The sequence below is a fragment of the Giraffa tippelskirchi genome, chromosome 10, assembly GCF_054371585.1.
Source record: "Giraffa tippelskirchi isolate mGirTip1 chromosome 10, T2T-mGirTip1v1.2.pri, whole genome shotgun sequence".
Taxonomy (NCBI): domain Eukaryota; kingdom Metazoa; phylum Chordata; class Mammalia; order Artiodactyla; family Giraffidae; genus Giraffa; species Giraffa tippelskirchi.
In genome coordinates, this window is record NC_137284.1 from 15,077,592 (window position 1) to 15,102,732 (window position 25,141).

Consider the following 25,141-nt stretch of genomic DNA (forward strand, 5'->3'; position numbering starts at 1 on the left):
CTGCCATCAACTCTCCATCACTTTGTTTTACAGGGTACAGAAATGAAAGGGATGCTTTGGATTAAAAGATCTGTTTAATGGTCTGATTAATTCATTCCAAACAGACCGAAACTGTTCTAGGGTGCTCCTTTGGCTCCTAACCTTTTCAGCTTGTTTTCATGCAAGCCACCTTTCCTTTCTTCTTGCTTTCTTTTCTTTTTTTTTTTTTTTTGTGGTTTAATTTAATATTCAGTAACTGCTGCTCTGATTCTGGTGTAGATCACATGGTGTGTGAGAAAAATAGAATATGTGTGTGTGTGTCCCAAGAGAAGACCAAATGCTTCTAGAATCCAAACCTGTTACCCCAACACCCATCAGAAAGCTTTATCTGGTCTTAAACAAGCACAAGGAAGTTCTGTGAATGACAGGGGTGTGTGTGCTTCTCCAGGACACCAGCACCATGGCTGTGAGCCCATTAACTGGCCACATTAATTAGTGGTGAGATCTCTGCCCCACACTGTCTGTGAGACACCGAGAAGCGTTTGCTCTGATGAATGAGGGGGTTTAAGTAGGATCAGCAGGTGCCAGAAGGAGGGAGACCAAGTACAGAAGCTTTTTGATGGGACATTCAGGGTTTTTCACTCTAAATAGTGGGTTGTTTTCCTTCCTTCTAGTTTTTTTTTTTTTTTTTTTTTTGCTAAATGCCCCTTTCACACCCATTGCTAAACTTGATATCTGGAGAAGTGTTTTAACCAGGGCTTGATGCTAAAAGGATTTTAAAGCAGATGACAGAGTAAATATGGATTAAAAATCATTAGTTTTCCCCCAAAATTCCTTTGTCCCTGACTCAAATGGATGCAGGATGGATCTGAGACGTATCGGGTTATAAGCAGGTTAGGATTTTGATGAAAATACACGAACAGCCCAACTCCATGTAGAAGATGAGTGTATGTATGTGTTTAGCCTCCATTTTGGTTTCTACTGCAGGCTGGCAAGTGTGGAAGGGGCTGGATCATTTTATTTATCTAATTTGGGGACTCTTAATAACTAGCTAGTTGAAAACAACACTCTCTTATCTGGGAAACAAAGGGAGAGGTACCTATTCTCTCTGCTTTAAATTCCTGACTATAGGGCTTATAGATAAAGACTCATTGGGAAGATTATCTACACAAATATATATATATATATATATATATATAATGATATAAAATATATTTTTCCATTTATTTATTTATGCTCTGTCCCTTCTCATACAGGATTTGAGGCAGTTTATCAAGTACTATCTTCTAACTGGGATTATTCTGGAAGTTAAAACTAAAAGGTGCCAAGAAGAGGACAAGTAACCATGGGGTCTTTACACCCAGAGGCCTCTGGGCAAGAGCAGCAGTTACTTCACAACATAATACAGGAAGGTTTTACAGAAAATAAGGCATCTGGGAAATTTGTTTGAAACCAGCAGGAAAATAATCTTTAGGTTAAATAAACTTTTAAACCTGCCCTCAGTCTCAGTCCAGATTTAACACACCTCAGAGACTACAGACACACAACTGAAGTGTCCAAGGGCTTCTTCTACCGGTGACTTAAGCGACAGAAATAGTCAAGATAGCTTGATGCTTCTGCTATATTTTTCCCAGGGAAGGAACAGCCAGAATTATTAAGTCATTCAATTCAGAGAAGGCTGCCACATCTCCAGTTTCATCTGCAGCAGCTCCTTATTACTCCGTGTCTCTGCAAATTTTTGAACTGAAAGTTTTATTTTTCCCCTAGATCAGAACCTGGGCTGATGTAGAGAGAGAGTTGGTGGTGACAAATCGACTCATTTAATAAAAAGATGTGAATGAAGTGAGGGGAGGAAATAAATGCACTGAGACTTCAGAGCTGCAGGTGTGTCTCCTTGTGAAGTCCTGGTTCCCTGGTGCGGCCGAGTTTCCATGGAGACGGCTCTGCACACTGGTACCCAGACCAGTCCATCAGACCCTCTCCTGGCATTTCCATACTCACCAGTGGAAATAGATTATGCTAATGAGGGCTGACTTCTCTGCAGTCCTCACAGGTTCACTCTTTCTTCTCCTTGCTTCAGGATGGATGTTTCTTAGCAAAGTTAGTGCTCAGCAAAGAGTTGGCCAAAGAAGTGCTAATTCTGGAAAGGGATTTAATTAGACTAAGATGTGACATGACTTATATACGTGATCATGGTTCTGGCATCTTCAGTCTTTGTTTTCTTTTTTTTGGTGGGGTGGAAAGTTAATGCTGAGAGTTAGGAGATATAAGGATAAAATGCCTTGTCAAGTGCCCTTCCCCCAACTTCTCCTCAGAAGAAAAAAACCAATTTCTCCTGAAGATTTTTGCCTATAAGGATGGGTGGACAATGTTTCTTTTCTTTATAATAATAGGTAGGATGAAACAAAGAGTCAAGGGAATAATTTCATTGGTGTGTGCATGTGCGTGTGTGTGTGTATACATACTTACTATATGAAGTTCATTTATCTTCAACTTCAGTATTTTGGAAGAGTATACTGTGATCTCTTTTCTTTCCAAATGTTTCAACATCGCTTCTTATATAAGGCAAGTTAGAGGGACAGAGCCAGATAGGGGGATCAAGAGCTTAATACTTTATGACAACAGGTCACTAAGCCCATCCTTGTTTGTGCTCAAGATGACCAGAGCCATTAACTTTCCAAGTGACCTACTTCTTCACGCCTTCAGCACATTAAGCATTCTGTCTTACTGGAGTTGGTCCATATGCATAACAGACTCATACCAAAGTCAACACATTGTAACACGAGCAGCCACGTTGAAATATCAGATCACAATTCCACCATGAATCACAGGACCCAAACAACTAACTCTTGATTTTCCTAGATGGCTTGCAACTTGCCAAATTTTTCTCCTAAACAAGTTAATCTCTATCAATTAATACATTTTGGAAGTCTCTTTCTACCCAAGATCTCCAGGAATACAATTCAAAATTATCCTATAAATAAATCCCAAACAGAAAATCTAGGTGAAAAACAAACAATAAACATACAAGACTCCTCCAAAGCAATAGTAAGTTATATCCTAAAAACACATCCTTTCAAATGATCTATTTTACCACTATTCCCTCAATTAAGAGCGTACAAGTGTTACCTAAATTTATTAAAAATACAGGTGAAGGGGCTTCCCTGGTGGTCCAGAGGATAAAAATCCACCTTGCAATGCAAGGGACACTACTGGTTTGATTCCTGGTCTGGGAAGATCCCACATGCCTCGGAGCAACTAAGCCCATGTGCCACAAGTACTGAGCCTTTGTCTTGTAGCCTGCAAGCTGCTCCCCAGAGCTGGTGCTCCACAACAAGAGAAGCCACTACAATGAGAAGCCTGCACACCGCAACCGGAGAGTATCTCGGCAACTGGAGAAAGCCCACTCAGCCACAAAGAATCAGAACGGCCAAAATAAATAAATAAAAATTAATTAATTAGTTTAAAAAATCCAAGTGTACCTTAGTAAAATGTTAAACCCCGTAGGGGATAGGCCACCATGCCTTAAAATAAACTGTGAAATCAATTCAATCTGAAATCCTTTTTCATTTAGCATCTGCTATGGGAATATTTTTTTTAAATCAATAAAACTTTATTACTTTTATTTTATCTTACAGGATTTCTAACTAGAAGTTTTAGCCACTCTGATTTAATGGCCAGTTAAGACTACAAAGCAAGAATCATTTGCATACTAACAGAACAGCGTAGAAACTGACTGTTTAGACTGTATATAAAAGTAGAACTCTGACCCACAACCTGCAGCCACCTGCCTGGGGAACCAGCCCACCAGGTATAGCAACAGCCCCGGGATTAGGATGCTCTAAGTCAGAGCTGTGAGAAGTCAAACTACTCTCTCCACCAGCATCCCGGGAAGCCAGACAAGAACCCCTGCAATAATCAGCCCCACGTGGCCAGGACAAAAATGATCACTGACAGCTTCCCTAATTTTCACCCCTCTTCTAATTCTGGACCAGTCAGAGGAAACCAAAGATGCACCCCTAACCAATGGCACAAATACCCCTCCTTCTGGTGTGCCCACTGTAGCCTCCCCTACCAACAGCCTCAAATCAGTGCAGGTTTGAAGCCTTCCCTTTTTCCTGGGGTAAAGCTTTCCCACTCCACTCCTCTGCCTGCCTTGAGTCTCTGCCAAATGCTACTGATGGAGGGGACTCCCCAGCTCCAGCAGGCTAGGGATAAACAGCCTTTGTTTGCTCTCATTTGGTTGTCTTTATCTCCACGACGGTTTACTTTAAAAAACTTTAGTTTTTTTCAGTGGGTTATACCCTGTATCCTTAATATCATGTACATATAATTTCTTTGCTTAGAAAATCATTTCTTCTTATATTGTGCCCAAAGGAATTCAAGCTGAATCCACATAGAGTTTTCATAAATAATGATGATGCTGATGTCATAATGGTGACTGCCACACAGCAACAGGAAATCCATCTTGACCCACCTGAGCCAGGGACCAATTAAAGCACTTCACACATATTCATTCATTTACGTCCCAGAGCAGCCCAGGACAGGAGCTCCTATTGGCTCCATTTGACACACGAGGATTCTGTGAGGTGCTTAGTCTCACCAGGGCAGACCCAGGCTTCTAGAAGCAAATCCAGGAGGCTTGTCCTGGCTTGAAATATGAGAAGCCCAGAGAAAGAGAAACTTGGCAGAAATGTTTCCATATGCCAACTTGAAACAAATGCACAACCTGAGAGTTGAGAGTTAAGCTTTATTTGGGAAAAAAATGAAGACTATAGCATGTGTATGAGTGTTAAACCGCTTCAGTTGTGTTTGACTCTTTGCAGCCCTATCGACCATAGCCTGCCAGGCTCCTCTGTCCATGGGATTCCCCAGGCAAGAATACTGCATTGGGTTGCCACACTCTTCTCCAGGATCTTCCTGATTCAGGGATCGAACCTGTGTCTCTTACGTCTGTTGCACTGGTAGGTAGTTCTTACCACTAGTGCCATCTGGGAAGCCCCTACTGCTTGGGAGATGGTATTTCAGATAGCTCTGAGAAGCCCCTCCAAAAATGCAGGGTGGGGTGGGGAAGGTCAATATATATGTGATTTTGGTGAAAGGATGGTACGTGCAATCAAGCCATATTTTTTTACAGAAGGTTTCTGCTCTTCTCATGAGGATTTAATGCTAGTTACGAGGAGCAGGTATCACTTTGATGGATTTTAGTGCTTTTGTAGACAGGAGAAGATGCAAGAATTGGGCTCATAAAATCGGCTCCTGAAAATATCTAACTAATTTGAAGACCTGTCCTGCCAGTTTTTCCGCAAGCACAGAAAGCCTCATTTATGCTCACTCTGAACTTCTTTCAGGAGATAGTGAAGGTCAGGAACTGTAGAAGCACCTGATTTAATCCTTGTAGAGGTAGATGGCAAGTGCCAATTTGTAACTAACACAAAAAGGAGGAACCGACCTCTTTTTCCATTTAAAGAATAACAACAAAGATCAGACCCAGTATTAATACCCCCCATTAAATAAATAATAAGCAACCAAACATCTACAGAATAAACTTTTTTTTTTTTAAGGGTAAAAATAAAGTTCATGTCAGTATTCTAGTACAACCACCTCCGGCTGCAGAACCACACAACTGTTGTAAACATGGTCCGGCCTGCACATGCCCTGCCCTCTAGAGTTCAGCTTCTCCTGTGAAGTACGAGTCAGGCGTGCACAACCTTTGGAATAGTTCCACAGATGGTTCTGCTGTGCATCTAGGGATGGGGGCCTCAGGTCTACATTTTCCAAATAGCCAGGTGTTCCTGATCATATAAAGAAAGCCTAGAGTGGATCAATAGGAACTGCATAAACTATTTCACCAGGGAGTTTGGAGGGAGTCATACAAACACAGTGTTCCCAGCTCAGATCTCCAAGTTTGATAGAATTCTGAGTGTAGGGTGGCAATCAACGCCCACGTGGATGATGGACGAGGATGTAAACCCTGGAAATAATATTAAACACAATTAAACCTCCCATCCTCCATAACATCATGATTTGTCTCCTTCTACCTCCAGCTGCTCTCCTCTGAGACAGGTGGGACTTGCAGAATCTTACCTTTATTGGATTTTTTCCTCTAGCTTTGAGAGCCTTCACTATGTGGTGACCGTGGAAGGGAAGAGTAATGAGAATTGTCATTAATGAAAGTAAATACTGTTCATTCACTTCAGCTGTAACTCATCTAAAAGCTAAAATAACCTCATAATTAAAGTGCTAACCAAAATTAGGCATTAGAGTAGAATAATTCATTTTAAATTGCATACAATAGTGCAAATCTAACGTAATAACTAGGAGGAAAAGAAATGGGGGGGGGATGATATTAAAGCCGGAGAAATCGTTTGGATAACTCAAATAAGTGATCTCATTGTCATTTCCAAAGAAAATGAACAGCTTAGACATTCGGCATTTCCCTGTGTGGTTCCTTTACCTTTTTTAACCCACCTGGAATGTAAAGCTAATAGCATTTACCTCTGTGCCTCTCAGGAATATTAATATTTTAGAAGGCCTTTCAGATCACTATGAGAAAGCTGTATTAGGGAGCAGACATTATCAAGCAGGCATTATCACATTATTACAAGGCAGATTTTAGTGTTGTAACTTGTGGGCTTAAGTTGTAACACATGAGTGTTTCCATATTAAGTCACCAGACGTGCATACAGTACGTATTCAAGGGTGTCTGCTAGACTGAACATCAGTTCAGTTCAGTTCAGTCACTCAGTCATGTCCAACTCTTTGTGACCCTATGGACTGCAGTACACCAGGCTTCCCTGTCCATCACCAGCTCCCAGAGCTTACTCAAGCTCATGTCCATTGAGTTGGTGATGCCATCCAACCATCTCATCCTCTGTTGTCCCCTTCTCCTCCCACAGTCAATCTTTCCCAGCATCAGAGTCTTTTCCAATGAGTCAGCTCTTCATATCAGGTGGCCAAAGTATTGGAGTTTCAGCTTCAGCATCAAGTCCTTCCAATGAATTTTCAGGACTGATTTTCTTTAGGATGGACTGGTTGGATCTCCTTGCAGTCCAAGGGACTCTCAAGAGTCTTCTCCAACACCACAGTTCAAAAGCATCAATTCTTCGGTGCTCTGCTTTCTTTATAGTTCAACTCTCACATCCATACATGACTACTGGAAAAACCATAGCTTTGAATAGATAGACCTTTGTTGGCAAAGCAATGTCTCTGTTTTTTAATATGCTGTCTAGGTTGGTCATAGCTTTTCTTTGAAGGAGCAAGCGTCTTTTAATTCCATGGCTGCAGTCACCATCTGCAGTGGTTTTGGAGCTCAAAAAAATAAAGTCTCTTCGCTGTTTGCATTGTTTCCCCATCTATTTGCCATGAAGTGATGGGACCAGATGCCATGATCTTAGTTTTCTGAATGTTGAGTTTTAATCCAACTTTTTCACTCTCCTCTTTCACTTCCATCAAGAGGCTCTTTAGTTCTTCTTCACTTTCTGCATAAGGGTGGTGTCTGCATACCCGAGGTTACTGATATTTCTCCTTGGCTATCTTGATTCCCGCTTGTGCTTCATTCAGCCCAACATTTCACATGATGTACTCTGCATATAAGTTAAACAAGCAGGGTGACAATATACAACCTTGACATACACCTTTCCCAATTTGGAACCAGTCTGTTGTTCCATGTCCGGTTCTAAATGTTGCTTCTTGACCTGCATACAGACTTCTCAGGAGGCAGGTAAGGTTGTCTGGTATTCCCATCTCTTAAAGAATTTTCCACAGTTTGTTGTGATCCACACAGTCAAAGGCTTTAGCATAGTCAAAAACCAGAAGTAGATGCTTTCCTGGAACTCTCTTGCTTTTTCAACGATTCAACAGATATTGGCAATTTGATCTCTGGTTCCTCTGCCTCTTCTAAATCCCGCTTAAACATCTGGAAGTTTAAGGTTCATGTACTGTTGAAGCCTGGCTTGGAGAATTTTGAGTGTTACTTTGCTAGCGTGTGAGATGAGTGCAATTGTGAAATAGTTTGAACATTCTTTGGCATTGCCTTTCTTTGAGATTGGAACGAAAACTGACTTTTTCCAGTCCTGTGGCCACTGCTGAGTTTTCCGAATTTGCTGGCATATCGAGGGCAGCACTTTCACAGCATCATCTTTTAGGATTTGAGATAGCTCAACTGGAATTCCATCACCTCCACTAGCTTTGTTGGCAGTGATGCTTCCTAAGGCCGACTTGACTTCTCATTCCAGGATATCTGGCTCTAGGTGATCCCACAAGAGACTGACCCAGATTTGTCTGTGAGTGTCCAGGAGTCTCCGGCAGTGGCCTGGTGCAGGGTTGGGGGCACTGAGTGAGGCAGTGCATGCATGGGACCTTTTGAAGAATGAACATACCTTACTTATTAAGTATAAACACTGTACTTATCATTCTTCAAAAGTGGCTCCCCACCATGGAGACTCACATGGATAAGCTTTAAGGTCTGTGAATCCTGAGCCCCTCAGAGTGTGTCTGGGCTTGTCCCTTGAGGTGTGGTGAGTCTACAGAGGGACAGGATGGAGGGAGCCTGCAGAGTGGAAATTCCTTGGTTCAGACTAACCAGTCTCCAATGTCAGCCAGCATCACAACCACCTGGATGGCTTGTTCAGCACACACTGCTGAGCCTCACTCCAGAGTCTCTGGGGTGGGACCTGGGATCTGCATTTCTGACGAGTGCCCAAGTAATACCAATGCTGCCGGTCTGAGGACCAGACTCTGAGATCCATGGATTTAGATTAAAATAAACCTCCAACATTCTCTGGTAACTAGAGATATTTACTCTAGTATATGTTACACTACGTACATACATGTGCACTAAGTCACTTCAGTCGTGTTTGCGTCTTTACGACCCTATGGACTGTAGCCCATCAGGCTCCTCTGTTCATCAGGCAAGAATCCTGGAGGGGGTTGCTGTGCCCTCCTCTGGGGGATCTTTCTGACCCAGGGATTAAACCCACATCTCTTAAGTCTCCTGCATTGACAGGAGGGTTCCTTACCACTAGTGCCACCTGAGAAGCCCAATATTATCTACAGATTGCCCCAATTCAGCATGAGCATTAGCCATAAACATTCTCGCTGTTTGACTTCCCGCACGAGTGTGAGCAACTTCTCTGAGCCTACATGTCTTTATATGAAATAAAAACATATATCTAGCTAATAAATTAACAAACCACAGAATTTGTTTATTTTTATGAATAATAAACAACAGATGAGAATCCTTTTGGATATAAACAAAAAATAGCGTGTGAATACTTTCCACAAACAGTTCAAAGTCTTTACTGAGGACAAATCACACAAGGCAAACTCAGTTTTCACATCAGTAAAACTAGGAGAATCATCTTGACCAGGCTAACCAGTAGGATCACCATGAGGATGATTCAACTATGCCAAGAAAGAGTATTCTGGACACTGCAGGCACTGGCCATGCTTCCTGGGGTCCCTGGTGATGCTGTGTTCTGTGCTTCCTATTTACAGCTGACCAGATATGTGCCTACTCTGCAAACTCTTGTACTCAGCCCCAAATGTGAAAGTTCTTTAGTATCTGGTCCCAGCTTAGAGCTCTGCTTCTCTGATTGTACTCATCCTAAGTGAACTTAGCCTGTCCAGTCTCCTTGCTGAAAGCCCAAGTGTGTTTCTCTGGCCCCGGACGCTTTTTGTGTGCCTGGCTTGTATACCCAACAAGCTCCTTCAGACCTCCACTTAAAGATTTCAAAGGCATCCCTAACTGACCCTATGAATCTAGAGAAGGCTTTTCTCTGGTTCTATTGATCACATCCTGCCCCTTCTTTGATAGCACTCAGCATGCTGGCTGAGCAGTTCTGTGTGCAATGTTTTATTGCATGGCTGGCCTCAAGTGGGTAAGGCCAATACTGCCCTGTCCATCACAGCCTAGGCAACGTCTAACAAACCCAGCACAATATGAACACCAACATCCCAGCAAAAACAAACAACACAAAAACAGAAAAATGGGCCGCCAATATGTTGGGAAGTAAGGAGATATAAAAGGCAACGGGTACTCAGAAAAAGTTAAAAATGAGAAGAGGCTTGAACTGACAGAAGAATTCATCTGTTTGGTTTAGACTAAAGATGATGCAGACAGAATGTGATACCGACCTCAGCTGGCGGCAGAGGGAAAGGGACCAACATGAGCTCTTTCTGGACAAGTGGACCAGGAGGAATCGATGGTCTCACGGGAATCTAGGTTTGACCCTCAAGGCTGTACTTTGATAACCAAACAGAAAGAACCAGATTCCCCATGGCGAGTGAGGAGGGAGATAAAGGATGAAAACAGCAGGGAAGAAGGGAGTCTGGGATGACATAGGCAGAGGGAACCCGAGATGCCTCTTCTGTGCTGTTTGAGACACGGCTGACAGCTGCAGTGACATTGTAATCAGCCAGCAGAAGCATCGGCCCCCCTGGCCTGACTGAGGGTTGAGGGGGGCCACAGACACATTGCCCACTAAGGTCCTGTCTGAGCACTGCCTTCAGCATCGCATTGGATCACAGCAGTTCTACCCTTGGGCTTTATCTTTGATACCTCGTAAGACATCTCACAGGACTTGCAGGGCATCAAGACCACAGGGTTCAAGGCTCTTGCCAAATGTGGAGAACAGGAAAGCAGTCACCCCAAATGCCATGGAACAACTGGGGATGTGTTCACATTTACTGGGGCCTCGCTGGTTCCTTAAGACACTCTGGGATCCTGTCTTTGATGGCGCAGCATGAGAGCTGGTCCCTGCCACTCGGAAAGCCCCACAAGGCTTTCACTGAGATGAATTTGGCATTGACCTGCAGGATCCTCAGTGGGAAAGGCCTGCTGTGGGCAGCAGAAGCTAGGAGAGTCCTGTCCCCACCTCTTCAATCAAGGCTCACACACACACACACACGCCTACATGCCATTCAGACAAGGACCAACGAGCACTGTTGAGCTAACAACTCCTTTCCAATCTGTGGTTCTACTGGAGCAGAAGAGTCAGCACCATAGAAATGACACTGAACCAGGGTGGAAATGAGATTGAGATCCTGGCTCTGGCGTGAGGATGTCCTGAAAAGTCATATCCTTAACCCTAAAAGAGTCATTAGTGTGTAAATAGCAGCGGCAGTGCAATAGTAATCATTGTCCACATCTCCTAACGTTTACTTGGTATATTACAGCTTTCAAAACCCAGCACTTCCTGGGATTGACTGTGACGTATTAGAAAGTTCCAGCAGATTGGGAGGGGTTTGGATTCTCATGGACCCTGAGGTGGTGACAGTGACATGTTGCAGACAAAAGGAGTGGGACTGAGCTAGGTTAACTTGCTGAAATCACACCATTGCAGCTGGGAGAGCAGTGCTACACTTTCTTTGGGGAACTCACCTGTGCCTGAGCCTGCCTGCTGCTCCCCACACTGCCCGTGTTGCAGGAATACCAATTACGTGTAAATTAGTCTATTCATAGTGTTCTCTGCATCCCAGAAGCTCTATTTACTTTTATTATTGCTGTTGTTGTTGTTCAGTCACTAAGTTGTGTCTGACTCTTCGCAAATCCATGACTGTTTATGCATGTCAGGCTTCTCTGTCCTTCACTATCTCCTGGACTTTGTTCAAACTCATGTCTACTGAGTCGGTGATGCCATCCAACCATCTGATCCTTTGCTGCCCCTTTCTCCTCCTAACCTAAATCTTTTCCAGCATCAGGGTCTTTTCCATGAGTCAGCTCTTTGCATCAGGTGGCCAAAGTATTTGTACTTTTATTAACATTGTTAATGTCTGTTTTTAAATTAGATAATTTCTATCTATTAGCCTTCTAATTCACTGACTTCTTTTGCTTGCCATCTTGAATTTGCTACTGAGTCTATACAGTGAATCTTAGTGAATTTTTCATTTTGGTGGTATAGTTTTTAGTTCTACAATGTCCATTTGGTTCTTTTTTTTTTTTTTCTAATGGTTTCTATTTGTACCTTGACATTCCCTATCTGCTTACTCATTTAGACTATGTTTTCCTATAATTTTGTGACAACATTTTGTTTAATTCTTCTGGTATCTTTATAATGGCTGTTTTAAATATGGCTGATGAGCCCAACATCTGGGTATCTTGGGATGCCCTCTCAATCACCTCTTGGGGTGTGAGCTCCCCAGGCAGGTTATCAGGCAATGGTTACTTCATTCTGTGTTCCTGCACCAGCACAGAGATTATCACGTAATAGCAACTGTTTTGCTAAATAAAGGAATGAAGAGGCACATGAGTCATGAACAGAAGCCATACCTTGATTCTGAGTCCATCCATAAGAGATGGTCTCTCCCCAGTCCTCTTCTAGGTTATAAAGGCTGGGTGGTGGGAAGATAAGCCCTCTCTATCTTTTTTTGGCTTTCTCTTTTCTTTAAAATCAGGCTTTGTGACTTTTGCTCATTCACCTTTACTAATGAAGGGCACTGCTTTTGTGGAGTGAGAGACAATGGTTGCTCTTATTGCAATTATCGCTGCTTCCTTTGTCCAAACTACTTATTCTACTACCTTGGTCTTCAAGCCAGTAAGTCAGTTCAGTTCAGTTCTGTTCAGTCACTCAGTCATGTCCAACTCTTTGTGACCCCATGGACTGCAGCACGCCAGGCTTCCCTGTCCATCACCAACTCCTGGAGCCTACTCAAACTCAAGCCAGTAAAGGGGATATTAAAATAAACTTTGATCTACGCATTGTAAACACTTCATCATGCTGAGAACTTTAACTATCTCTTTCAAAGCCAACTCAAGTCTAAGAAAAAGTGATGAATTTAAAGTTTGTCATAATGACAGCCTTTCATGATCCCCACCCTGACTCTTCCCAGAGGAGAGAGATGGCAGACCCTCCCTTCCAGCCACCCATTTCCATGAAAACGGGCTTGGGCATTTGTCCAAGTTTTTCTTTCTGCTGTTATAGTCCATAGGTTCAATTAAATGCTGTCTTTTCTGGGCACAGCAAGCTGGAGAGACAAGCAGGCAGAATGGAAGGTAGGAGAGGGCTGGAAGGAGGGGATTACCTCGGCCCCGGCCCCCAGACCCCCAGACTGTGGCCAGGGTGAGTGAAGCAGAAAGCCTTCCAGGAGCCGATGCATCACACTGAACCGAGTGCAAGGGAGGCTGGGCGAGCCCGGCCTGCCAATTGTGTCTGTCTCCAGCCCGTGGAATTTCTATTATTCATCACTCGCCAGCCTGGACAGCACAGTAGCAGCAGCCTCTGTCTAATCCCCACCTGATAATGTATTTCTGATAAGCATGACGGAGCCCAGTGCTCCTGACAGGACTCACATTTCCAGCCGGATAAAGTGCCATTTACATGAAGCAGGCACTGTGAATTTAGATCAGGAGATAGAGGTGAGGGGGGCTCAGGGCAGCTGCATGGGAGGGAGGATCAACTGGAGCCTGGGAGTATCCTGGTTACATCACTCCTCTACACAGACACAGGGGCCATGAGATGTTCTGAGTATTGGCATGAGGAGGATGGATGGGTCAGCTGCCTGTTGGCCCTGCCTGCCAGCCCTGCCTGCCCTGACCCAGTGCCTCTCACCTGAGACCCCAACAGGTGAGGCTGGCACATAGGCACAGGGGTTGCGGTGGTCCCAAGTCAGAGGGAAAAGAGGTGGCCCTGTCTTTCCCAGGTCAGGATCCATCCAGAGGGAAAGGCAGGAGAAAATCCTGACATGGCTTCTATGTCAATATCCTGTATTAAATGATACCCCAGGACAGGAGCCTCTGGAGGCCTCTGATTCTGTCCCTGAGTCCTGAAACCCAAAGGGAATGAGGCTCAAGCATCCATGAGTGGTTCAACCTTGACTGTGGAAGACATTACCAAGGCAGCTGGTCACAGCAGTTCTGATGAGCTGAGGCCACTCTTTATGCTTTGGGGCTGATGTCAATTCTATTTTTATAATTCAGGTGCAGCCTGAAAGGTGACCTGCTCTAAGGGTATGCAGTAGTCAGCATGACAACGGAAGTGCACACTCCTGATGCAGTTTCACCTTCTGTATTTCTCAGTTGCCCACCTCTCCAGCCCCGGCTCAGGCCCCCATCACTGCCTGTCCTTGCTCAGTGATGACTTCCAATCCAGATCTCCTGGCCTCAATCTTGCCAGTCAAACTGCCTCCTGCAGCCTGACAGCATCAGGTGACACAGGGGCCTGCCTGTGTTGCTGGTGGCTTCCAGCCCTGCATTGGCTTCCTGTGCCCACAGGCAGTGGTTGGTTACTGGACCGAGGCCACCAAAGCCCCTCAGGTGGAACACCTCCCACACCAGCCTCCTCCTCTGCATGTTCAGTCACGAAGTCATGTCCACCTCTTTGTGACCCCATGGACTGTGGCACACCAGGCTTCCCTGTCCTTCACTATCTCCTCCTCTACCCGATTCCAAATTTCTTACTATGCTTTTAGCCTTAACCATGCAACTTCTCTTGAAAACCCCCACTTCCCCTGTGCCACTTCTAATGACAGGCTGTTGCCTGCCTCATTGCATCCATGGTCCTGAACCCCTACCCTCATCTCCAGGAAAGCTCCCTAACATGGAAGCCGCTGCTGAATTAGCATTCTACACCTGTGCCCCCGCAACATGATGAATGGGCTTCCACGCAACACTTCCCACATCGTATTCTAATGCTTTCACTAAGAATCTGTTTCTGATACAGGAATGGAACTCTGTGGACTCCTGACATCTGCAGGGCCCAGGGCAATTGTTCATGTGGAGGTCCACATGTCATGTCTAACTATTTTAAAATTATAAATCAACCTATACTCACTATTTTAAAGTTATAAATTAACCTATAAAACCACTAATATATTCTATTTTCAGACCTTGAAAACTATTCCTTCATAATCTCATCCAAGGTCAGGTCCAGACTTAGATTCTACCATGAATCAATGGAAGAAACGAAAGGGAAAATTAGCACTCTCAAACAAGAGGTGAAAGATGACACAGTCATTATGTTTAACACAATTGAGACAACAGAAGAAGAAACAGAATGAATGGTAGGCTATTTTAAAAAGAATATAAGTGTTTTTAAACTGCTTTGTTTAAAAACAAATTTTAGCATTTATTAGATGCTAGATACTGTGGTAAGCACTTCATCTAATCCTTTTAATATTTACAGCTATCCTCTGAAAAGACACCGATATTATTATTTCATTTTTTTAAAAGGAGGAAGCTAGGACATGACACAGAGAGATTAAATATTGCTCAAGATCATACAGTTCTTATGCAAAAAAGTCAGAATTTGAACACAGGGTGTCTTATTCCAGGCAGTGTTTCTTTAATCCCTGGTAGCAAAAATGGAATTTCAGAAATAAGAAGGGAACATCATTAAGATTAAAACTCAGTGGTTAAGCAGAAGATTAGATACAGTTGAAGAGAAGAGTAAAGAAATGGAAAATGCAGTTGAGGAATTCATCTAGACTACATCATGGAAAGACAAAGATACAGAAAATATAAATAAAGTACAGTGGCTATGCAAGGCATAAAGAATAAAATGAAATGATAAAATATAATAGATACCAATTTCAGAAATAAGGCATGAGACCTTAGATTCATGAAGGATACTCAATCCAAGTTAAAAAAAAAATCTAAACAAGGATATCTTATAATGAAATTACATTATACCAAAGACACAGTGTTTACCTTAAAAGAAAGAGAGAAAAAATATAGAATATATCAAGGAGAACAAAAATTAGACTGATGACAGGAAATTTCTCAACAGTAAAAACAGAAGGCAGAAAGCCATCAAATAATATTGTTAAAATAGTAAGATAATTAAAAAAGAAAGCAAAATTGTCAACCTAGAGTTTTACACTTGATAAGCAATGTATCAATACATGAGAGAAGCCTAAATGAAGTCCTCATATCCAAGCAAAGAATAAATTTGGGAAATTTAAATGTTATTCTAAAATTCATATATAGAACTTCAAGAGGCACAGGCAATATAAAAAAAAAATAGTAGAGTAAGATCACTCACACTCCCTGATTTCAAAACATACTACAAGGCAGTAATAACCAAGAAGCATACATGTAGGCATGAATGTTCATAGCAGCATTATCCATAATACAAAAAAGGTATAAACAACCCAGATGCACATTTACTGATGAATGAAGAAACAAAATTTTAAATCTATACAATGGAATATCATTTCCATACAATGGAATATCATTCAGCTTTAAAACAGAATAAAATACTGATATATGCTCCCAGAAACTAGTCATGAGACTGCACATTATATGATATAGAATATAATCATATTAGATGATTCCATTCATATTCAAATCCAAAGCAGGAAAATCGCTAGAGACAGAATACGATTAGTGGTTGTTTGGGGTTGTGGGATGGTTGTGGTGGAAGGATTGAGGAAAAAAGGGCCCAGGGCTTTCTATAGGTAATGTTCTAAAATTGGGCTTCCCTGGTAGCTCAGACAGTAAAGAATCTGTCTGAAATGCAGGAGACCATGGTTTGATCTCTGAGTCAGGAAGATCCCCTGGAGTAGGACATGGCACCCCAGTCCAATATTGTTGCCTGGAAATCCCATGGATAGAGGAACCTGGCAGGCTACAGTCCATGGAGTCACAAAGAGTCAATATGACTGATTCTATAACAGACCACTGCTATTGGAGCTCCCAAGGGAAAAACCTGCAAAGTTACCCGGCTGTCTGGTGAAGCTGGTGGGTGGGGGGCTCGGGCTGCCAGGGGACACCGGAGGCGGGCCCGGGTGCACACGGGTGCTGGCTGGGCGCGGTGAGCCTCGGTTCCACACCCAGTGGCTCCCGTGCCTGGGCTGCTGGCGTGTGGACATGTGCACGTGGTGTGTTGGCTCCAGGGTGGCAGTGCGGTGGCTGTGGCAGCGCACTGAGCATGGCCGAGAGGAGCTACCCCAGGCCAGAGGTCAGGGGCGGAGGCCGAGAGGAGCTACCGCGAGTCCGAGGTAAGGGGCGGTGGCTGCACTTTGTTGGAGCAGCCATGAAAAGAGACCCACCGTCCAAGGTAAGAGAAACCCAGGTAAGACGGTGGGCACTGAGAGAAGGGATCAGGGGGCAGACAGGCTGAAACTACAGTCACGGACAAGTAGCCAATACATGGACCACAGCCTTGTCTAACTCAAGGAAACTAAGCCATGCCGTGTGGGGCCACCCAAGATGGACGGGTCATGGTGGAGAGGTCTGACAGAATGTGGTCCTCTGGAGAAGGGAATGGCAAACCACTTCAGTATTCTTGCCTTGAGAACCCCATGAACAGTATGAAAAGGCAAAAAGATAGGACACTGAAAGATGAACTCCCCAGGTCAGTAGGTGCCCACTATGCTACTGGAGATCAGTGGAGAAATAACTCCAGAAAGAATGAAGGGACAGAGCCAAAGCAAACACAACACCCAGTTGTGGATGTGATTGGTGATAGAAGCAAGGTCCGATAATGTAAAGAGCAATATTGCATAGGAACCTGGAATGTTAGGTCCATGAATCAGGGCAAATTGGAAGTGGTCAAACAGGAGATGATGAGAGTGAACATCGACATTCTAGGAATCAGTGAACTAAGATGGACTGGAATGGGTGAATTTAACTCAGATGACCATTATATCCACTACTGTGGGCAGGAATCCCTTAGAAGAAATGGAGTAGCCATCATAGTCAACAAAAGAGTCCGAAATGCAGCACTTGGATGCAATCTCAAAAACGACAGAATGATCTCTGTTCTTTTTCAAGACAAACCATACAATATCACGGTAATTCAAGTCTGTGTCCTGACCAGTAACGCTGAAGAAGCTGAAATTGAACAGTTCTATGAAGACCTATAAGACCTTCTAGAACTAACACCCAAAAAGATGTCCTTTTCATTATAAGGGACTGGAATGCAAAAGTAGGAAGTCAAGAAACACCTGGAATAACAGGCAAATTTGGCCTTGGAGTACAGAATGAAGCAGGGAAAAGGCTAATAGAGTTTTGCCAAGAGAACGTACTGGTCATAGCAAACACCCTCTTCCAACAACACAAGAGAAGACTCTACACATGGACATCACCAGATGGTAAACACCGAAATCAGATTGATTATATTCTTTGCAGCCAAACATGGAGAAGCTCTATACAGTCAGCAAAAACAAGACTGGGAGCTGACTGTGGCTCAGATCATGAACTGCTTATTGCCAAATTCAGACTTAAATTGAAGAAAGCGGAGAAAACCACTAGACCATTCAGGTATGAATGACCTAAATCAAATCGCTTATGACTATACAGTAGAAGTGAGAAATAGATTTAAAGGACTAGATCTGATAGACAGAATACCTGATGAACTATGGATGGAGGTTCATGACATTGTACAGGAGACAGGAATCAAGACCATCCCCAAGAAAAAGAAATGCAAAAAAGCAAAATGGCTGTCTGAGGAGGACTTACAAATATCTGTGAAAAGACGGGAAGTGAAAAGCAAAGGAGAAAAGGAAAGATATACCCATTTGAATGCAGAGTTCCAAAGAATAGCAAGGAGAGATAAGAAAGCCTTCCTCAGTGATAAATGCAAAGAAATAGAGGAAAACAATAGAATGGGAAACACTAGAGATCTCTTCAAGCAAATTAGAGATACCAAGGGAACATTTCATGCAAAGATGGGCTCAATAAAGGACAGAAATGGTAGGGACCTAACAGAAGTAGAAGATATTAAGAAGAGGTGGCAAGAATACACAGAAGAATTGTACAAAAAACCTCCTCATGACCCAGACAATCACGATGGTGTGATCACTCAGTTAGAGCCAGACATCCTGGAATGTAAAGTCAAGTGGGCCTTAGGAAGCATCACTGCGAACAAAGCTAGTGGAGGTGATGGAATTCCAGTTGAGCTATTTCAAATCCTGAAAGATGACACTGTGAAAATGCTGCACTCAATATGCCAGCAAATATGGAAAACTCAGCAGTGGCCATAGGACTGGAAAAGATCAGTTTTCATTCCAATCCCCAAGAAAGGCAATGCCAAAGAATGCTCAAACTACTGCACAATTACACTCATCTCACACGTTAGTAAAGTAATGCTTAAAATTCTCCAAGCCAGGCTTCAGCAATACGTGAACTGTGAACTTCCAGATGTTCAAGCTGGTTTCAGAAAAGGTAGAGGAACCAGAGATCAAACTGCCAACATCCGATGGATCATTGAAAAAGCAAGAGAGTACCAGAAAAACATCTATTTCTGCTTCATTGACTATGCCAAAGCCTTTGACTGTGTGGATCACAATAAACTGTGGAAAATTCTGAAAGAGATGGGAATACCAGACCACCTGACCTGCCTCTTGAGAAATCTGTATGCAGGTCAGGAATCAACAGTTTGAACTGGACATGGAACAACAGACTGGTTCCAAATAGGAAAAGGAGTACTTCAAGGCTATATATGGTCACCCTGCTTATTTAACTTATATGCAGAGTACATCATGAGAAACGCTGGGCTAGATGAAGCACAAGCTGGAATCAAGATTGCCAGGAGAAATATCGATAACCTCAGATATGCAGATAACACCACCCTTATGGAAGAAAGTGAAGAAGAACTAAAAAGCCTCTTGATGAAAGTGAAAGTGTAGAGTGAAAAAGTTGGCTTAAATCTCAACGTTCAGAAAACTAAGATCATGGCATCCAGTCCCATCACTTCCTGTCAGATAGATGGGCAAATAGTGGAAACAGTGGCTGACTTTATTTTTCTGGGTTCCAAAATCACTGCTGATGGTGATTGCAGCCATGAAATTAAAAGACGCTTACTCCTTGGAAGGAAAGTTATGACCAACCTAGATAGCATATTAAAAAGCAGAGACATTACTTTGCCAACAAAGGTCCGTCTAGTCAAGGCTATGATTTTTCCACTGGTCATGTATGGATGAGAGAGTTGGACTATAAAGAAAGCTGAGCGCCGAAGAATTGATGCTTTTGAACTGTGGTGTTGGAGAAGACTCTTGAGAGTCCCTTGGACTGAAAGGAGATCCAAACAGTCCATCCTAAAGGAGATCAGTCCTGGGTGTTCATTGGAAGGACTGATGTTGAAGCTGAAACTCCAATACTTTGGCCAGTTGATGTGAAGAGCTGACTCATTGGAAAAGACCCTGATGCTGGGAAAGATTGAGGGCAGGAGGAGAAGGGGATGACAGAGAATGAGATGGCTAGATGGCATCACCGACTCGATGGACATGGATTTGGGTGGACTCAGGGAGTTAGTGATGGACAGGGAGGCCTGGCGTGCTGTGGTTCATGGGGTTGCAAAGAGTCGGACACGACTGAGCGACTGAACTGAACTGAACTATAATAGACACGACAATTCTAAAATTGACTATGATAATGATTGCACACATCTGTGGATAGGCTAAAGAAAACATTGCATTTTACGTTTTAAATGGATAATTATATGACGTGAATTATATCACAAAGAAGCTGTTCAAAAAATAAAAATACATTCGTTAGTTTTAGAACATTACTAAAGGTTATACTTTTTTTAAAAAAATGGAAATTGAACCCAGAATGTAGACAGAATACGAAAAAGATAGAATGAAGTTAGCAGAAATCAAAGAAAAAACTCTGGAACCACACTGGTATCTATAAATAAGGATTGATTATCAAAAAGGATGATAAGAAATGAGATGATCTGTGGTCCTAATATTGTTTAGAAAGCAATGGACACATCAGTTTACTTTAAAATTTCAGTTAAATATTCATCTTAAGTATTATTTAATTAATAATACAGTATACTATAATATTATTGCTATTGATTATTTTGATATAATTAATAATACAATTATATGTATGTATATTCAACTGAATATACATACATATAATATATATTAAATTTAATACATAGAGTCAGACATGACTGAGCAGCTAAATGTAAAAATATATATACCTTGCAGCCTAGAATTTGCTGTTTAAAAATGTGTTATATATCTTTGAAGAGTATACACATTTTCTAAATTTTGGGTTAAAGATCTTACATATGTTCATTAGATAAATATTTTACATGCACATAAACACACACACATTCAATAACAAGCTTTCACAACAGATGTGCATGAAAGAGAAATTAAAGGGTTTTTTTTTTCTTTTTTAATTTAAGCATGAAAACAGTCACAGTTTGGGATGGGGGGACATATGTACACTCGTGGTTGATTCATGTCAACGTATGGCAAAGACCACCACAATATTGTAAATATTGTAAATTGGAGTAAGTAGCCTCCAATTAAAATAAATTAATTAATTTAAAAAATTTTAAAAGGTAATCTGGTACAGAAATGTTAACCTGACTGAAATAACTGAATTAGTTAAAGCAGCTGATATTTCTTTGTGGGGACTTTGTGTCAGGCATCACGTTTAATCTGGTAACTAACTTCTTAACTCAAGGCAACCTTATGAGGTATATTCTTGCAAAACTGACGATGAAATTGAAGAAGTTAAAAATTGTAGGTGAGTTTTTAGTTCATCTCTCCCAGAAACCATTACAATAGGCAGAAAGCATACAATGAACCATTTGACCAAAAAACATATCTTAAACCCTGCACCCCAGATCTAGAAACTCATGCACATCTGACACATTTAAAGAGACTGACCACATGCTAGGACATAAGCTTAATCTCAACAACTGCCTCAGAGTCACAATCAGACTCACAGTAACACAGTCAGTTACTACAGACTTCAAAGTATAAACAGAATGGAATAAAATTGCTAATCCATAAGTAAAAACTGCTGAGAGAAATCAACAACAAGCTTATATTTGAATACCATAAAGCATCTCTAAATAATCAGTGAGTCAAAATAACTACAATAAATAATATAAAATGCATAGGCCCAAATGACAACATAAAAAGTAGTATATACAAAACTACTTGAACATTGCATAAAAATAAAAGTGTAGCCTTAAATGAATGCATTAGAAAAGAAGAAAGTTAATGATAAATGTTCAGCTCAAGAAATTAGGAAAAATAAAAACTGTACAGTATCTGAAGAAAGCAAAAGGAGGAAATTAAGGTAAGAACATTATTTATGTGTTATTCATATTATATCTTATAAATTTGCATAATACAGTACAATTTGTTTATAGAAGTATTATATAATTAGTTATTTAATAAAAATTAATAAAGTAGAAGATCAATCAAAACTATTTACTTGAGAATAAAGAGGATATGTCTTTTATAAAACAGATAAAATTAAAGATAAAGTGAAAGTAAGCAAATTAGTAATGAAGTATTGTCTATAGTAGAAATTCAACATCAATTTTTCAAATCATAAGAAATACCATGTTTGATACCTATGATGCAAAACATAAAATAGGGAAATTTTATGTAAATATTAAATGATCAATAATGACTCAAGAAAAAAATTAAAACCCAATTAGCCTTATAAGCAGTAAAACATTGAATAAAAATACACATTTTTTTTTTATTTACAATAATGCACCAGATAATTTCCCTAGTGGGTTTCAGGGACTCTTCAGGAGAGTTAAGAACATAGGTTCCATCCCTGGGTCAGGAAGATCACCTTGAGGAGGGCATAGCAACCCACTCGAATATTCTTGCCTAGTGAATCCCATGGACAGAGCAGCCTGTGGCCTACACTCCATGGGGCTGCAAAGAGTAGTACACGACTGTAGTGACAGAGGACAGGCATCAGTAACTCCCACATAACGCAAGCTCTTCCAGATGAGGAAAGGGCACGTGCATTGCATGTGGGTCACCATGGTGCCAGCTTCCAAGTCAGCCTGTGGTTCTTCATCTCCCAGTGTTCACGCCCCTCCCCCATGAGTTGTGGCTGGTCTCTGACCATCAACACTTGTGGAAGGGTCACTGCATGACTTCTCATGGAGGCCATAAAGCACTCTGATCTTTTGCCCTGGATTAATTCTTCCGGCTGAAGCCAAAAGCTCTGTCATAAGGACACTCGAGCATTGCTGAGAAGCACTCTGAGGCTTCTTGCCAAGACCCAGCCATGACAGGCACCCTCCAGGCCCAGGCCCATTCTAGTCTTCAGATGACCACAGCCTCAACCAATAAACTGATGGCAACCTTGTGAGAGGCCTCAAGTCAGACTGTCCAGTCAAGTCCCTCTCCAATTCCTGATTTAGAGGATTTTATAGAGATTAAAAAAAAAAAAAAAAAGTCATGTTCTTTTAAGACACCTGATTTTGCTGAATAACATATTCACAAAGATATAACTGATTATTTACTATATACTTAATATACAAACTCATAAAGGACAATGCAGAAAAATAAATCATACAGGCCAACCTTAACAAAAATTAAAAAAATCCTAAACAGAATCATTCCTTAGAATTCATTAGAAGAACTGATGCTGAAGCTGAGGCTCCAATACTTTGGCCACCTAATGCAGACAGCCGACTCATTGGAACAGACCCTGAAACTGGGAAACATTGAAGGCAAAAGGAGAAGAGGGTGGCAGAGGACGCGATGGTTAGATAGCATCACTGACTCAATGGACATGAATTTGAGCAAACTCTGGGAGATAGTGAAGGACAGGGAAGCCCGGTGTGCTGCAGTACATGGGGTCGCAAAGAGTTGGACATGACTTAGTTACTGAACAACAACCAAAACAGAGAATCAGTGCATCAAATCCAGCAATACATGTGTATGTCCATGCATATATAAGTAAAACCAGTCATAGATAAAAGAGGTTTTATTTGGGGAATACAAAGATAATTAAACAGTAGGAAATCTATTTTATATATTTCACTATATTCATATAATTAGGAAAGAAACACCATAAAAATTTCAAGTGGTACAGAAAGAGAGTTCAATAAAAATAAATTCCAATTATTGATTAAAAATAAAAATACACTTTAACCACTTAGAAATACAGAGTCATCCTTAAATGACCCTCCACCCTCTACAAAAGCATCTCTATCAAGAATCTACAGTAAATGTCCTACCTGGTGGTTAAATATTAAAAGCAAGCTTTTAAGGACAAGGAAACTTTATTGCCATCATTTCTACCACCAAACATTTCACTTAAAGCCTATACAATGAAACACCAAAATTAATGGGGTTATAAGAAAATTTAATAAAATGTCGTTAATTATAGTCATATGGATAATAGCATAAAAATTCTCAGAGAACATATGAGACAGTTAATTTCATGTGTCAATTTGGCTAGGCCACAGTAACTAGATACTTGGTCAAATAATATTCTAAATGTTTTTTCATAAGGTAAATTTCTGAGAAAGATTAACATTTAATTAGTAGATTTTGCATATAGCACACTGCCTTCTATAAGATGGATAAACTCCATCCAGTCAGTTGGCGGCCCTAAGGAAAGGACTGACTTCCCCTGAAGAAAAGGCAATTCTGCCAGTAGACAGCCTTTGGACACAAAGTGCAACCATTCTCTGGGCCTCCAGCCTGCTGGTTTAACCTGCAGAGTTAGGACAATACATGGGCCAATGCCTTAAAATTTCCCTCTTTTTTCCCTTACATATATTCCACGTGTGTGTGCATGCTCAGGTGCTCAGTGGTATCCGGCTCTTTGTGACCCCATGGACTACAGCACGCCAGGCTTCCCTGTTCTTCACTGTCTCCTGGAGTTTGCTCAAACTCATGTCCATTGAGTCAGTGATGCCATCCAACCATCTCATCCTCTGTTGTCCCCTCTCCTCCCATATATTCCACATATAATAAGTAAAATCATAAAACATGTGGGGTTTTTGTGATTGGTTGGTTTCACCTACCATCTTGTTTTCAAGGTCATCCATACTGTAGCATGTGTGAGCACTTAATTTCCTTGTATGGTTAAATAATATTGAATTGTATGCATATCAACTTTTTTATCCATTCTTCATTTGATAGTCATTTAAGTTGCCCCACTTTTGCCTGTTATGAAAAATATTGCTATGAACATCCAAGCCAATATTAACTTTACTTTATAATTGCAGCTTTGTATTAAGTTTTGAAATTGAGAAGTATGATTTCTCCAACTTTGCTGCTTTTAAAGACTATTTTGGCTATATTGGGCCCCTTGCATTTCTATGTAAGCTTTATCATCAGCTTATAATACTCAACAGATAAGTCTTCTGGAATTTTGGTAAGAATTGTGCTGAATTTGTTGATTGATTTGGGAAATATTGCTTTCTTTTCAAGGTTGAATCTCCAAATATAGAAGCAGTAGATACCTTTCTATTTACTCTAGGTC

The 25,141-nt window shown here is 41.5% G+C and overlaps 1 protein-coding gene and 3 long non-coding RNA genes across 13 annotated transcripts in view; 2 read left to right on the forward strand and 2 right to left on the reverse strand.

Annotated features, from left to right (window-relative positions):
- Window positions 1–25,141, reverse strand: part of OPCML (opioid binding protein/cell adhesion molecule like) — a 566,878-nt gene that overhangs the window by 348,155 nt on the left and 193,582 nt on the right. The window lies entirely within an intron of this gene.
- Window positions 1,777–4,363, reverse strand: LOC145524878 (uncharacterized). The gene is made up of 2 exons (XR_014067915.1): window positions 2,445–4,363; window positions 1,777–2,119 (listed from the first exon to the last, which is right to left on the reverse strand). It is a non-coding gene; the product is annotated as an uncharacterized LOC145524878 (long non-coding RNA).
- LOC145524882 (uncharacterized) lies at window positions 4,557–15,477 on the forward strand. Its single transcript, XR_014067920.1, has 2 exons — window positions 4,557–4,943; window positions 10,083–15,477. It is a non-coding gene; the product is annotated as an uncharacterized LOC145524882 (long non-coding RNA).
- On the forward strand, window positions 16,597–18,414 carry LOC145524881 (uncharacterized). Its single transcript, XR_014067919.1, has 2 exons — window positions 16,597–16,657; window positions 16,813–18,414. It is a non-coding gene; the product is annotated as an uncharacterized LOC145524881 (long non-coding RNA).